Source organism: Pseudophryne corroboree, chromosome 9 (genome assembly GCF_028390025.1).
Source record: "Pseudophryne corroboree isolate aPseCor3 chromosome 9, aPseCor3.hap2, whole genome shotgun sequence".
Lineage (NCBI taxonomy): Eukaryota > Metazoa > Chordata > Amphibia > Anura > Myobatrachidae > Pseudophryne > Pseudophryne corroboree.
Genome location: NC_086452.1, coordinates 362,812,965 through 362,826,367, shown reverse-complemented (window position 1 = coordinate 362,826,367; position 13,403 = coordinate 362,812,965). Strand labels below are relative to the sequence as shown.

The following is a 13,403-nucleotide window of genomic DNA, read 5'->3' as shown; positions in this document are numbered from 1 at the left end:
AGGTTGAATTACAGGAGGGTGTGGGCAGGGACACTGAGGGGGGAGTCACAGGGAGGCTGAGGTCAGGGACACTGAGGGGAATTACAGGGAGGGTTCAAATAGTGAAAATGAGAGGGAGGGGCTACAGGGAGGCTGAGGTCAAGGACACTGAGGGGCAGTTACAGGGAGGGTGCGGGAAGGGACACTGAAAGGGAATTACAGGAGTGTGCGGGTAGGGACACTGAGGGGGGAGTCACAGGGAGGCTGAGGTTAGGAACACTGAGGGAGAATTACAGGGAGGGTGCAGGCAGGGATACTGAGAAGGAATTATGATGAGGGTGCGGGCAGGGACACTGAGATGGAATTACGGGGAGGGTGCGGGCAGGGAGACTGAAGGGGAATTACGAGGAGTGTGCAGGCAGGGACACTGAGGGGGAATTACGGTTAGGGTGCGGGTAGGGACACTGAGAGGGAATTACGGGGAGGGTGCAGGCAGGGACACTGAGGGGGAGTCACAGGGAGGCTGAGGTTAGGAACACTGAGGGAGAATTACAGCGAGGTGTGCAGGCAGGGACACTGAGGAGTAATTATGGGAAGGGTGCGGGCAGGGACACCGAGGGGGAATTACAGGAGTGTATGGGCAGGGTCACTGAGGCGGCAGTTACAGGGATGGTGCGGGCAGGGATGCTAAGGGGGAATTACAAGGAGGGTGAGGACAGGGACACCGAGGGGATATATGCACACATACATACAGTTAAAAACCCTACTTTAGGTGTGGTGGCACTACATGTCCCAGCAAATCCAGTTGACAAGGTGTGCTGGGACTTGTAGTCTCAACACAGCTGGACAGGCAGTCACTGGTATAGATAAATATCCATACAGAGCTCTTTGTAACCTGTGATCCAGACTACCAGGATAGACCATGCAGTGCAGCTACGGTACCCCCAGAAAATGTACAGGTATGCTCATGCTGCACTGCTGACTGGTGCTGATTGTAGTGGCTGCTGTTTGATGACAGACCACGTGGTACCAATGAGAAGGGGAGCGGATGAGGAAGAGGAGGTGCCTCGTCCCTCCCCATTCCTGGAAGTGCCCCGCTCCCTGGCTATATTCACCATCATTGTAACCGTAGTCACAGAGAGTGTTAGAGTGCAATACGCTTCTGAGAGTCTAGCAGTGGATGAGCACTGCTAAGGGATGTACTCAGTGAGAACTACTATGTCATTCTACCCCCTGGCGCGGGTGGCACTGCCGGCCGGCGCCCCCCCTTGGCCGGTGCCCCTGGCAAGTGCCATCCTGGCCAATAGGAAGATACACCCCTGCCGCCCATACGTTATTGCGTCTAATGACGTGACAATTGAGATGAACGTACGTTTCACCCTCTCAGGGGCTTGTTCACCATATGCCTGAGAGGGTGAAACGTACGTTCAGCTCAATTATCGCGTCATTAGACGCAATCCAGCTCAATTATCACGTCATTAGACGCAATCGCCGGCTACCCGTCACACACGAGAGCATAGCGGGAGCCGGAGACCCGATACGTGGGGAGACGCTACTCGCTACAGATTACTGGATGCAAACACCGTGCTCCCGCTACAAGTGCACGTGAAGTCGGAGCCGGAAACCCGATGTACAGGGAGACGCTGCCAGTTACTCATTACTAATCTACTAAACTGAGCCGCTACACGCTGGAACTATACAGAAATGGTCTAAGGTATTTCGGTGCCCTCTCATCGTGTTATTACTGTACCTGCAGCCCTGCAATGATAATCTTATCACCAGGACTCCAGAACAGAGGAACACACGAAAGTAGAAACACCCTTTTCTTTCTTCCCCCCGTCACCGTCCAGGCTTAATACTCTCACCTCTCATTCACTGTGCCACAGCGCACACATGGGAAGGCAGCAGATGTTCCCAGGGGAAACGGAACGGGGTCTTTTCTTCTTTTTTTGACTGTCAACAATTGTTTGAAACATATATGTCATATACAAACTAGGTCACTTCTGTTTCTTTTGAAGGCTCTCACATGTTTTGAATTATTAGTACTTAAAGACATTTTAGATCTGTGTACGCCCTATATAAAGTTTATTTGAGTATGGTTAATTTCAGACACAGAGGAGGTCGTTACATCGCTGGCCATATGTTTGTCTGAACTTATAAGCTGCAATTGTTACATTGTTAGCTACATACAACCTTGAATGTTGCAAATACCATACCTTGATACATAGGGATGGGGATTTCCTTCTTAGAGGAAACAATATGAATTGGTACGTTTATATCCAGTGTGTATAACTATAAAACTCAGCGGCCAACCTATGTATGTATGATAGACGCTACTTGGTTATAGAACACCCACCTTTTTAAGGTTAACGGTGAAGGTGACTACTTGACGACTTATAAATGTTATTGTTGTTCACTTGATTCTCATTCCCTGCAGCAATTGATTTATATGGTGATATAGTCTAATAACAGCCGCTGTGGATAAGTGCATATCCGTACTATAATTGTAGCAGTGACTGTTATACCCAGAAGAGCTGTGTATCGAGCTCTCACGGATCTGTTATTATTATATAAAAAAAAAATTTCCCTTTTAGGTCTATTCTTTCCTTATAGGGGTCGTTGGAACATCATCTAATATATATCACTAATAACTTTTTCAGTGCTGTGAGAAGTTAATCCTGTGTGGGATTTTCAACTGTGTTCTATTTATGGTAGCATCTTACCCTGTAATTTGTTACACCGGGTGGTGGTTAATTTGAACATATTATAACCACCATAGATATTTTGAGGTGGTTAACAATCACAACCACCATAGATATTTTTGATTTATTGATGTTTTGTATATATATTTTCACCCTAGGAAGTATTATAATGGAGAAACAAGTACTATAAACACTACCTCTAATTAAATATTATTTTTGTATATCTTTCTCTTCACTATATGCTGATAAATAGCTTCTCTCAAGGGTAATTACAAAGAACTAATACATACTTTTAAGAAATTAATAAAAGTTAAATTTTAACCAATATATCTAATTAGTTAAATGAGTGCCCCCACAAAGAGGTTAATCTCTTCTGTCCCCAGCCCCTTTCCTTGGGACAACCTTTTTGTGATTCAATTTTAATATTTTTCCTCTGGGGAGCACCGCCAACAAAGTTACCTTTATAAAGGAATTTCTTCCATCTAATTAGCTCCTTACAGTTGGTTGTTATAATAATATCTTTAATTTTGTTATACATTGTTTATGGCAGTGCAGGATTACTACTCCTCCCACTTCACCCCATCCCACCAGTTTGAAAAATTGACAGAGAGAAGAGGGAACATGAAAGATCAAAGCCATACGGGAAGGAACCCACCGTACCGCAACGTCAAACAGCAACCAAGTACTACTAACACATTAGCCAATCTGTTAGTACTAACTCTACAAGAACACGCAGGTTGACAGCACTGAGGCGGGCCATCCAGTGTCCCCGAGTGGATTCAGAGAAATGGATTTAAGTACCAAAATCCTCTTTTCTCTATCATCCACTAGCGGACTCTGGAGACTCTAGACAGCTGGGGACGTCCCAAAAGATACTCCCATGGGTGGGAGGCCTGTCCGAAGCCTGAAGAACCAAACAAACAAATTTGAATCTCTAGATGCAAACTTAACGAGTGAACATGAGTGCTGACGACCACGTTGCAGCTCTGCAAAGTTGGACAGTGGAAGCTCCGCTAGCCGCAGCTCACGAAGCTCCTACTGATCTGGTGGAATGAGTACCCACCCGAAACGGAACTCTCCTACCGCTAGAAATATATGCCTGTTTGATGGTTAGATGTATCCATGTGGCCAAGGTTTGTTTTGTAGCAGACCAACCCCTCCTGGGGCCATCATACAGTGCAAACAAAGCATCTGAATTCCTGATAGAACCAGTAGCCTGTACGTACACCCGTAAGGCTCTTACCACATCCAAGGACAGGTCCCCCTCTGACAATCCGTGGAAAGAGGGGACCACAATGGTCTGGTTTATGTGAAAACCAGAAACCACCTTAGGTAAAAACTCCGCTTTCGTACGTAGCTCCGCTCTGTCTTCGTGAAAAACTAGGAAAGGCCTTTTACATGACAGGGCTCCTAATTTTGAGACCCTTCTTGCTGATGCTAAAGCAAGAAGCAGAACTGTTTTCCAGCACGTATATTTTAGGTCCGCCCTTTCCAAAGGCTGAAAACATCCGATGTCAAAAATTCTAGCACCAAATTTAGACCCCACGGAGCCGTGGGAGGATGAAAAGGTGGTTGTATTCTCAACGCACCCTGTAAAAATGTCTGGACCTCCTGCAAGGAAGCCAGACATTGCTGGAAAAGGATTGAAAGGGCCGATACCTGCACCTTCAAGGATCCCAATCGCAAACCTCCATCCAAACCAGTTTGGAGAAACCTTAACAATCTAGTAAGGCGGAATTCTCTGGGGTTCCAACCTTTAGGCTGGCACCAGTCCATGTATTTCTTCCAGATTCTATAGTAGTGTGCTGCAGCGACCGGCTTCCTTGCCTCTAACATAGTAGGAATAGCTGATTTCGTGATACCCCTATCTCTTAGTATCCTGGTCTCAAGAACCACGCCGTCAAACGTAGATGGATCAGATCTGGTTGAAAAAATGGGCCTTGTGATAACAGGTCCTCCCCCTTCGGCAGTCTCTAAGGATCTCCCGCCAGAAGTCCCTTCAGGTCGGAGTACCAACTTCTGCAAGGCCAGTATGTTGCTATCAAAATTACCCACGCTGTTTCCTGTTTCACCTTTTTCAACAATCTTGGCAACAAGGGAAACGGCAGGAAGATGTACACCAGTTCGTATGTCCAGGGAATCCCCAGCGCATCCACCGCTTCTGCTGCTGGATCCTGCATCCTGGCGACATATCTTGGCAGCTGATGGTTGTTCCGAGAGGCCATTAGATCTATCTGCGGTAATCGCCACCGCCTTACCACTGCATCAAGGATCTGTGGGTGTAGACACCACTCCCCTGGATGCATATCATGACGGCTGAGGTAGTCTGCCTCCCAACTGTCCACTCCTGGAATGAAGACTGCCGACAGGACTATGTTGTGCTTTTTCTGTCCAAGACAGAATCTTTGTAGCCCCCCTTACGGCCATGCAGCTTTTTGTTTCTCCCTGACAGTTTATGTATGCTGTTGCCGTCACATTGTCCAACTGCACTCTCACGTGCTGAGCCCATACTGGGTCTTCCGCCAGAGGAAGTGCATTGTAAATGGCTCTTAGCTCCAGTACATTGGAAGGCTGCTCTCGTACTATGACCACCTTCCCTGAAATTGACGGTTGTCAAGTACTGCCCCCCATCCTCTGAGACTGGCATCTGTCAACAAAATTTTCCAATCCCAAATTCCAAACCTTTTTCCAGCTGCTAGGTTCTTGTGGACCGACCACCAAATCAACGAGGTCCTGGCCTAAGGCAACAAGTGAATCCTTCGGTGAAGGGGTAAATGCATGCCTCCCCCAGAGCAATAAGATTTAGCTGAAAGGGTTTGCCGTATTGGATCACTTCGAAAGACGCAACCATCTTTCCTAGAAGTTGTATACAAAGATGTAGGTAGACTGTCTGGTTCTGTTGAACCTGACGTACCATCTCCTTGATGTCTCAAATCTTGTCTTCTGGAAGGAACACTTTCAGTTGGATTGTATCCAAGATGAGACCCAGGAATTTAATCCTCTGCGTCAGTTGCAAATTGGATTTTTTGAAATTCACAATCCAGCCGTGTCGAATCAGAAACTGATGAGCGATCTGAGCATCCCGGATCAACTGGTCCTGAGAGAGAGCTTTGATAATAAGGTCATCCAGATACGGTATTATCGTTACCCCTAACGATCTCAATTTCGCTAACATGACTGCCATGATTTTGTGAAGACTCTCGGAGCTGATAATAGGCCGGACAGTAGAGCTCTGAATTGGTAATGATACTTGTCAACTGCAAACCGTAAAGAAGCTTGGTGTGGAGTCCAAATTGGGACATGGAGGGACGCATCCTTTATGTCCATGGACACCATGAACTCCTGTTGCTCCAGGCTCGCAATGACTGACTGTATCGATTTCATTTTGAATCTGTAAACAGTCAGGAATTGATTTAACACATTTAAATTTAGGATTGGTCTGACACACCCATCCAGTTTTGGCACTACAAAAAGATTTCAATAAAATCCCATTCCTCTTTGAGAAGCCGGGACTGGAATAATTACTTCTGTCAGAAGTAACTTTTCAATAGCCGTGTCTAATGCCCTCGCTCTTTGAGGGCACCGAGGCAGGACTGCCATAAAGAACGGACTGTGAGGTTGGTTCAGAAAATCTATTTTGTATCCCTGGGAAACAATATTGTTGATCCAGACTTCTAGTGAGGTTTCGGCCCAGGCGTCCTGAAACCTTTCTGTCCGTGCGCTCACCATAGGAGACCCAAGGTAAGCTGGGAGACCATCATGCCACGGTCTTGTCAGCAAGATTAGAGTCCTGTTTTCAGGTTGTGGACTGGGAACGTCCTCTGCCAATGTTTCCACGAGCTTGACTGCCAAAACTTCTACCTCTGGTTCGAAAGGACAGAGACCTAAATGAATTTAACACCAGACCAGAGTAGTTTCTTCTCACCGGTGGAGTAGTTCTAGAATACGTGGTAGGCAGAAAAGTTCAGGACCAAATACAGCCTCCCCTACAAAGGGGATCGCCTCCACTGCCTTCTTTGAATCTGAGTCTACCTGCCAATCTCTGAGCCACAGAATCCATCTGGCCGATATAGCCAAGGCCGAGATGTGCGACGCTATCCTGCTAGCATTTTGATAGCTTGGCAAATGTACGTGGCAGACTCCCGGATATGCTCCGCTAGTCGAACGCTCTATTCCTGGCTATTATCCTCTGCCACTGCTTGAATTATTTGACCAGCCCACGCGACAATAGCCTTGTTAACCCAAGCACTGATAATCGTAGGTCTCAGTGATGCTCCTGCAGCCACAAAGATGGATTTAAGGCCCTCATTACGAGTTGTTCGCTCACTAGCTGCTTTTAGCAGCAATGCACACGCTAGGCCGCCGCCCTCTGGGAGTGTATCTTAGCTTAGCAGAAGTGCGAACGAAAGATTAGCAGAATTGCACAGGAAAAATTTCATGCCGTTTCTGAGTAGCTCCAGACCCACTCCTATCTTGCGATGAATGCAGTCTGTTTAGTTCCTGGTTTGACGTCACAAACACGCCCTGCGTTCGGCCAGCCACTCCCCCGTTTCCCCAGCCACTCCTGCGTTTTTGGCTGGCACGCATGCGTTTTTTAGCACACTCCCGGAAAACACTCAGTTAGCACCCAGAAACACCCACTTCCTGTCAATCACTCTCCGATCAGCAGAGCGACTGAAAAGCGTCGCTCGGCCCTGTGTAAAATTGCATAGTTTTGTGTGAAAGTACTTAGCGCGTGCGCCTTGCGGCCCATATGCAAGCGCAGAACTGCCGGTTTTTAGCCTGATCGCAATTCTGCTAAAAACGGCAGCGAGCGTACAACTCGGAATGACCCCCTAAGTGCGGTACCCAACTTACGGTCTGACATCCTTTAGTGTAGTCAAGTTTGATATCGGTAAGATTGTGTTTTTTGAGAGTCTAGCCAGGGAGGCATCCACAATCGGTGGAACCTCCCATATGGACATGACTCCCTTAGGTAGTGGATAATTGGCTGTGATCTTTTTGGGAATTTAGAAGCGTCTATCCGGCTGCTTCCACGCTTCTCCCAATTGATCTTGGAGAGTCTGAGGAATCGGAAAAACTGCTGCTTGCGGTTTCTGAGACAAATAGATCAAAGACTTCAGGCTCCTTAATGTCCTCTTTGAAGTTAAGGACCTGTTTCACCGCTTCAATAAGGGATTCTAACCACTTGACCTCAGCATCCTCTTCCTGAGAACGGACATCAATTATCGCCTCATCCTCCAGGAGACCCTTCTCCTCTGTTGACTCTTCGTGCAGGAGAGGGAGGGGTCTCTTTACAGCTTTACGCACAGTCTTTTCTACCTGTGCGGGCAGAGTGATTCTAATTAGGAATCCCTCCATAGTTTTGGGAAAACTCACAGCCCATTCTAAATGTTGTTTGCGGGATTCCGCCATTTCCTTAGAAATATCTCCCAGGGCATTTTCCCCATGACCCGGACGGACCACTGCTCCCAGGTTGAGCGTCCTTTCCCAAACATGTGTCGCACACCCTAGAGCTGCCAACATTAATGCTCTTTTTCTCATATTTTGAAAATACATAACAAGTCTTTGTGGTCTTGGTTGTTGCTTTAGAAGCCATGTTAAAACACCCACACACCAATCAGCAGTGCTTTCACCCTATTAGACTAGGAGGAGAAAGACTGTAGAGATATAGGGAGCAATGAAAATTAGTCACACAGCTGGAATTATATAAAAATGTAGTAAATATTATGAAAAAGTTTTTTTTAACCAGCCTGACGTTTACAACCCCCACACCACCAACTGTTGTACAGCTTGAGTTGACTGGGTTGAGAATTCTGGTGCTCCCCCTCCGAAGGACCTGTCAGCAGTGTCCTTTGGGAGCCAAAAATAGGATTTTAAATTACCTACCGGTAAATCCTTTTTTCGTAGTCCGTAGCGGAAACTGGGGTCCACATTAGTACCATGGGGTGTAGACGGGTCCACTAGGAGCCTTGTGCACTTTAAGGAATCAATAGTGTGCACTGGCTCCTCCCTCTATGCCCCTGCTACCAGACTCAGTCTAGAAACTGTGCCGAAGAGACCGACATATCCTGAGGAAGGATGTTAACAGGACAGTGGTGAGATTCGAACCAGCACACACAAACAAGAGGAAAGCCATGCTAACCAAACTTGAACAGGAACAGCAACAGCTGAACCACCAACAATACTTAATGAAGTAACAGTGCAGGAAACACGAAGCACTGGGCGGGCGCCCAGTATCCTCTACGGACTACGAGAAAAGGATTTACCAGTAGGTAATTAAAATCCTATTTTCTCTTGCGTCCTAGAGGATACTGGGGTCCACATTAGTACCATGAGGATGTACCAAAGCTCCCAAACCGGGTGGGTGAGTGCTGAGGTTCCTGCAGAACTGATTGACCAACGTGAAGGTCCTCAGAGGCCAAAGTATTGAACTTGTAGAACCTAGCAAACGTGTTCGAACCCGACCAAGTAGCCGCTCGGCAAGCTGAATAGCCGAAACACCTCGGGCAGCCGCCCAGGAAGAACCCACTTTACAGGTAGAGTGGGCCTGAACAGCGCTCGGAAATACCAAACCTGCCGTAGAATAAGCATGCTGGATAGTAAGCCTGATCCAGTGAGAAATTGTCCGCTCAGAAGCAGGACACTCAGTCCTGTTGGGATCATAAAGGACAAATAGCGCTTCAGACTTCCTGTGACGAGCAGTCCTCTTCACATATAACTTCAAAGCCCGCACAACATCCAAGGACTTTGAGGTAATCGAGGTGTCAGAAGCCACTGGCACCACAGTGGGTTGGTTGATAAGAAAAACCGACACAACCTCTGGAAGAAATTGCTGACGTGTTCTGAGTTCAGCTCTATCTTCATGGAAATCAAATAGGGGCTCTTGTGCGACAATGCCCCTAATTCAGACACACATCTTGCAGATGCCAATGCCAACAGTGTGACTACCTTCCAAGTAAGAAACTGTACGTCCACCTCCTGTAAAGGTTCGAACCAATCCGATTGCAGGAACTGCAGCACCACATTAAGATCCCAAGGTGACGTAGGAGGCACAAAAGATGGTTGGAGGTGCAGAACTCCTTTCAAGAATGTTTGAACCTCAGGGAAAGCTGCCAATTGTTTCTGGAAGAAAATGGACAAGGCCAAAATCTGGACCTAGATGGAGCCCAAGCGTATGTCCACATCCACACCGGCTTGCAGAAAGAGGAGAAAACGTCCCAGTTGAAACTCCACCATAGGAAACTTCACACCAAAACACATACTTTTTCAAAATCCGAAGGTAATGCTGAGACGTTACCCCCTTCCTAGCTTGGATCAGAGTAGGCATGACCTTGTTCGGAATGCCCCTCCGAGCTAAGATCCGCCGTTCAACCTCCATGCCGTCAAACGTAGCCGCGGTAAGTCTTGATAGGAGAACGGACCCTGTAGTAGAAGGTCCTCGCAAAGAGGAAGAGGCCTCGGATCCTCCAGCAGTAATGCCAGAAGATTTGCGTACCACGCCCTTCTTGGCCAGTCTGGAGCAATGAGGATCGCCGGAACACTTGTTCTTTGTAGTAGTTTGAGAATCCTTGGGATGAGTGGAAGTGGAAGGAACACATACACTGACTGGAACACCCATGTATTTACCAGGACGTCCACCGCCACTGCTTGTGGGTCTCGTGACCTGGAGCAGTACCTCCGAAGCTTCTTGTTGAGGAGAGAGGCCATCAAGTCTGAGGTATACCCCATCGGCTCGTTACCTCTGCGAATACCTCCGGGTGGAGGCCCCATTATCCTGGATGGAGATCGTGTCTGCTGAGGAAGTCCGCTTCCCAGTTGTCCACTCCCGGAATGAAGTTCGCTGACAACGCCACCGCGTGTCTTTCTGCCCAGAGGATTCTTGTTACCTCTGACATTGCAGCTCTGCTCTTCATTCCACCCTTGTTTATGTAGGACACCGCTGTCACGTTGTCAGACTGAACTTGAGCGGCTTGATCTTTCAGAAGATGTGCCGCTTGTAGAAGGCCGTTGTATATGGCCCTCAGTTCCAGAACATTTATTGGAAGGAGAGACTCCTGACTTAACCACCTTCCTTGGAAGTTTTCCCCTTGGGTGACTGCTCTCCAACCTCTGAGACTTGCATCCGTGGTTAGAAGAATCCAATTCTGAATCCCAAACCTGCGGCCCTCGAGTAGGTGAGAAGTTTGCAGCCACCAGAGGAGTGAAATTCTGGCTTTAGGCGAAAGATGTATCCGCTGGTGCATGTGAAGATGTGATCCCGACCACTTGTCCAGGAGATCCAGCTGGAAGAATCTTGCATGGAATCTTCCATACTGTAGAGCAGGGGTGGGGAACCTCAGGCCCGCAGGCCGTATAAGGCCCTCAAAGACCCCTCAAAGACACTTGATCCGGCCCTCCCAGGCTCACCTAACCAAGGGAGATGCCGGGCACCCACTGAGATTTTGTTACTAGCGGGCGCCCAGCTGTTTCCCCTCAGCAACAGCCGGAGGCAGGAGCTCACTCCTGAGCTCCGGCATCCGGCTCTGGCAGTGTGCGTGTGTTCCTGTGCGGTGTTATGGGAGAGATGTCATGACGTCTCTCCCATAGTTCTGAGGAGCGGGCAGCCAGGCAGAGGACAAGGGTCCGGAAGCAGGAGCGGGGCTGGTGAGTATTGTGTCTTTTTTTGTGTGTGTGTGTGTGTGTGTGTGTGTGTGTGTGTGTGTGTGTGTGTGTGTGTGTGTGTGTGTAAGCGGCGCTACTAGGGGTCATATCTAATGGGGCATATCTACTGGGGGCAGGCTAGTTTTAAAGTTGATAATTTTTGTATGGCCCCCGAAGGATTTTATAAATATCCAAATGGCCCTTGGTAGAAAAAAGGTTCCCCACCCCTGCTGTAGAGCCTCTTAGGAGACTACCATCTTTCCCAGAAGACGAATGCACTGATGAACCGATACCCGGGTTGGCTTCAAAACATCCCGGACAATTGATTGGATCACCAACATTTTCTCCAGTGGTAGAAACACCCTCTGCACTTCCGGGTTGAGTATCATCCCCAGGAAGGACAGACTCTGTGTCTGTTCCAAATGTGACTTTGGAAGGTTCAGGATCCACCCATGATCCCAGAGCAGTTGAATTGAGAGTGCAATACTCTGCAACAGCTTTTCTTTGGAAGATGCCTTAATCAGCAGATTGTCCAGATATGGAATTATGTTCACTCCCTGTTTCCGGAGGAGGAGCATTATCTCCGCCATGACCTTGGTGAACACCCTCGGTGCCGTGGAGAGGCCAGATGGCAATGTCTGGAACAGATAGTGACAGTCCTGTAGTGCAAACCGTAGATAAGCCTGGTGAGGCGGCCAGATCGGAATGTGAAGGTACGCATCCTTGATATCCAGGGATACTAGGAATTCCCCCTCCTCCAGACCCGAGATAACCGCTCTCAGAGACTCCATCTTGAATATTAAAAACCCTCAAGCAGAAGTGCAATGACTTCAGGTTCAATATAGGCCTTACCGAACCATCCAGTTTCGGTACCACAATCAGGTTTGAGTAATAACCCTTGGTTTTTAGGTGGAACTGGAACAATGACATTTGTTTGTACCAACTTTTGAATGGCTTCCTGCAGGATAGCACTTTCTGTCAGCAAAACTGGTAAGCCTGATTTGAAGAATCTGTAAGGTGGGAGTTCCCCAAACTCCAGTCTGTAGCCCTGGGCCACAATGCCGTTCACCCAGGGGTCTAAGAATGATGACACCCAGACGTGACTGAAATCTTTCAGTCTTGCTCCCACCTGCCCGATCTCCAGCCTGTCATGCTGAAGATGTGGAGGAAGCAGAACCTTGGTGCAGGTTTTCTGGATTTTCCCCGACCTCCTCTAAAGAAGGTAGGGGTTTGGATTTTTTACATTTTTTAACATTTTGCGGTCCGAAAGGACTGCAGTGTAGGCGTAGGATAAGATTTCCTAGCCGGTGCTGATGCGTGGAAATCCACGCATCAAATGCGTCCCCAAATAGTGCCTGACCTGTGAAGGGCAGGGTCTCCACACTTTTCTTGGATTCTGTATCCGCAGTCCACTGGCGTAGCAAGAGTCCTTTACGTGCCGATACTGCCATGGAAGTAACCCTTGCATTAAGCAGGCCAATGTCCTTCATGGCCTCCACCATGAAACCTACAGTATCCTGTATGTGACGTAAAAACAAATCAATGTCACGCCTATCCATAGAAATCCACGCACAAGCAATAGTGGGCCTTAAAGCCACGCCTGTAGCAGTGTATAGTGATTTGAGCGTAGTCTCAATCTTGCGGTCAGCCGGCTCCTTTAAGGCGGTTGAACCATGGACAGGTAAAAAACTCCTTTTTTGACAACCTAGATACAGAAGCGTCTACTATAGGTGGGTTTTCCCACTTCTTTCTATCCTCTTCAGGGAAAGGGAAAGCAATGAGAATTCTTTTAGGGATCTGGAATTTTTTCCTCTGCGATTTCCCAGGATTTTTCAAACAAGGAGTTTAACTCCTTAAAAGCAGGGAAGGCAAGCGAGGATTTCTTATTTACTGTAAAATAAGATTTCTCTTACTGCTCAGGTACCTTCTCAAAACATCCCTAAAGGCTTCAATCATCAGTTGCACCCCTTTATCAAGGGATGCATCTCCTCCCTGCATATCCCCATCACCGTCCCCTGTATCAGAGTCGGTATCAGGGTCAGCTTGCATTATCTGGGCAAATGTACGTTTTTGCGGGTA

General features: G+C 47.8%; 1 protein-coding gene across 1 annotated transcript in view; it reads right to left on the bottom strand.

Annotated features, from left to right (window-relative positions):
• Positions 1–13,403, bottom strand: part of SGSM3 (small G protein signaling modulator 3) — a 154,701-nt gene that overhangs the window by 96,140 nt on the left and 45,158 nt on the right. The gene's annotated exons all lie outside the window — the stretch shown is intronic.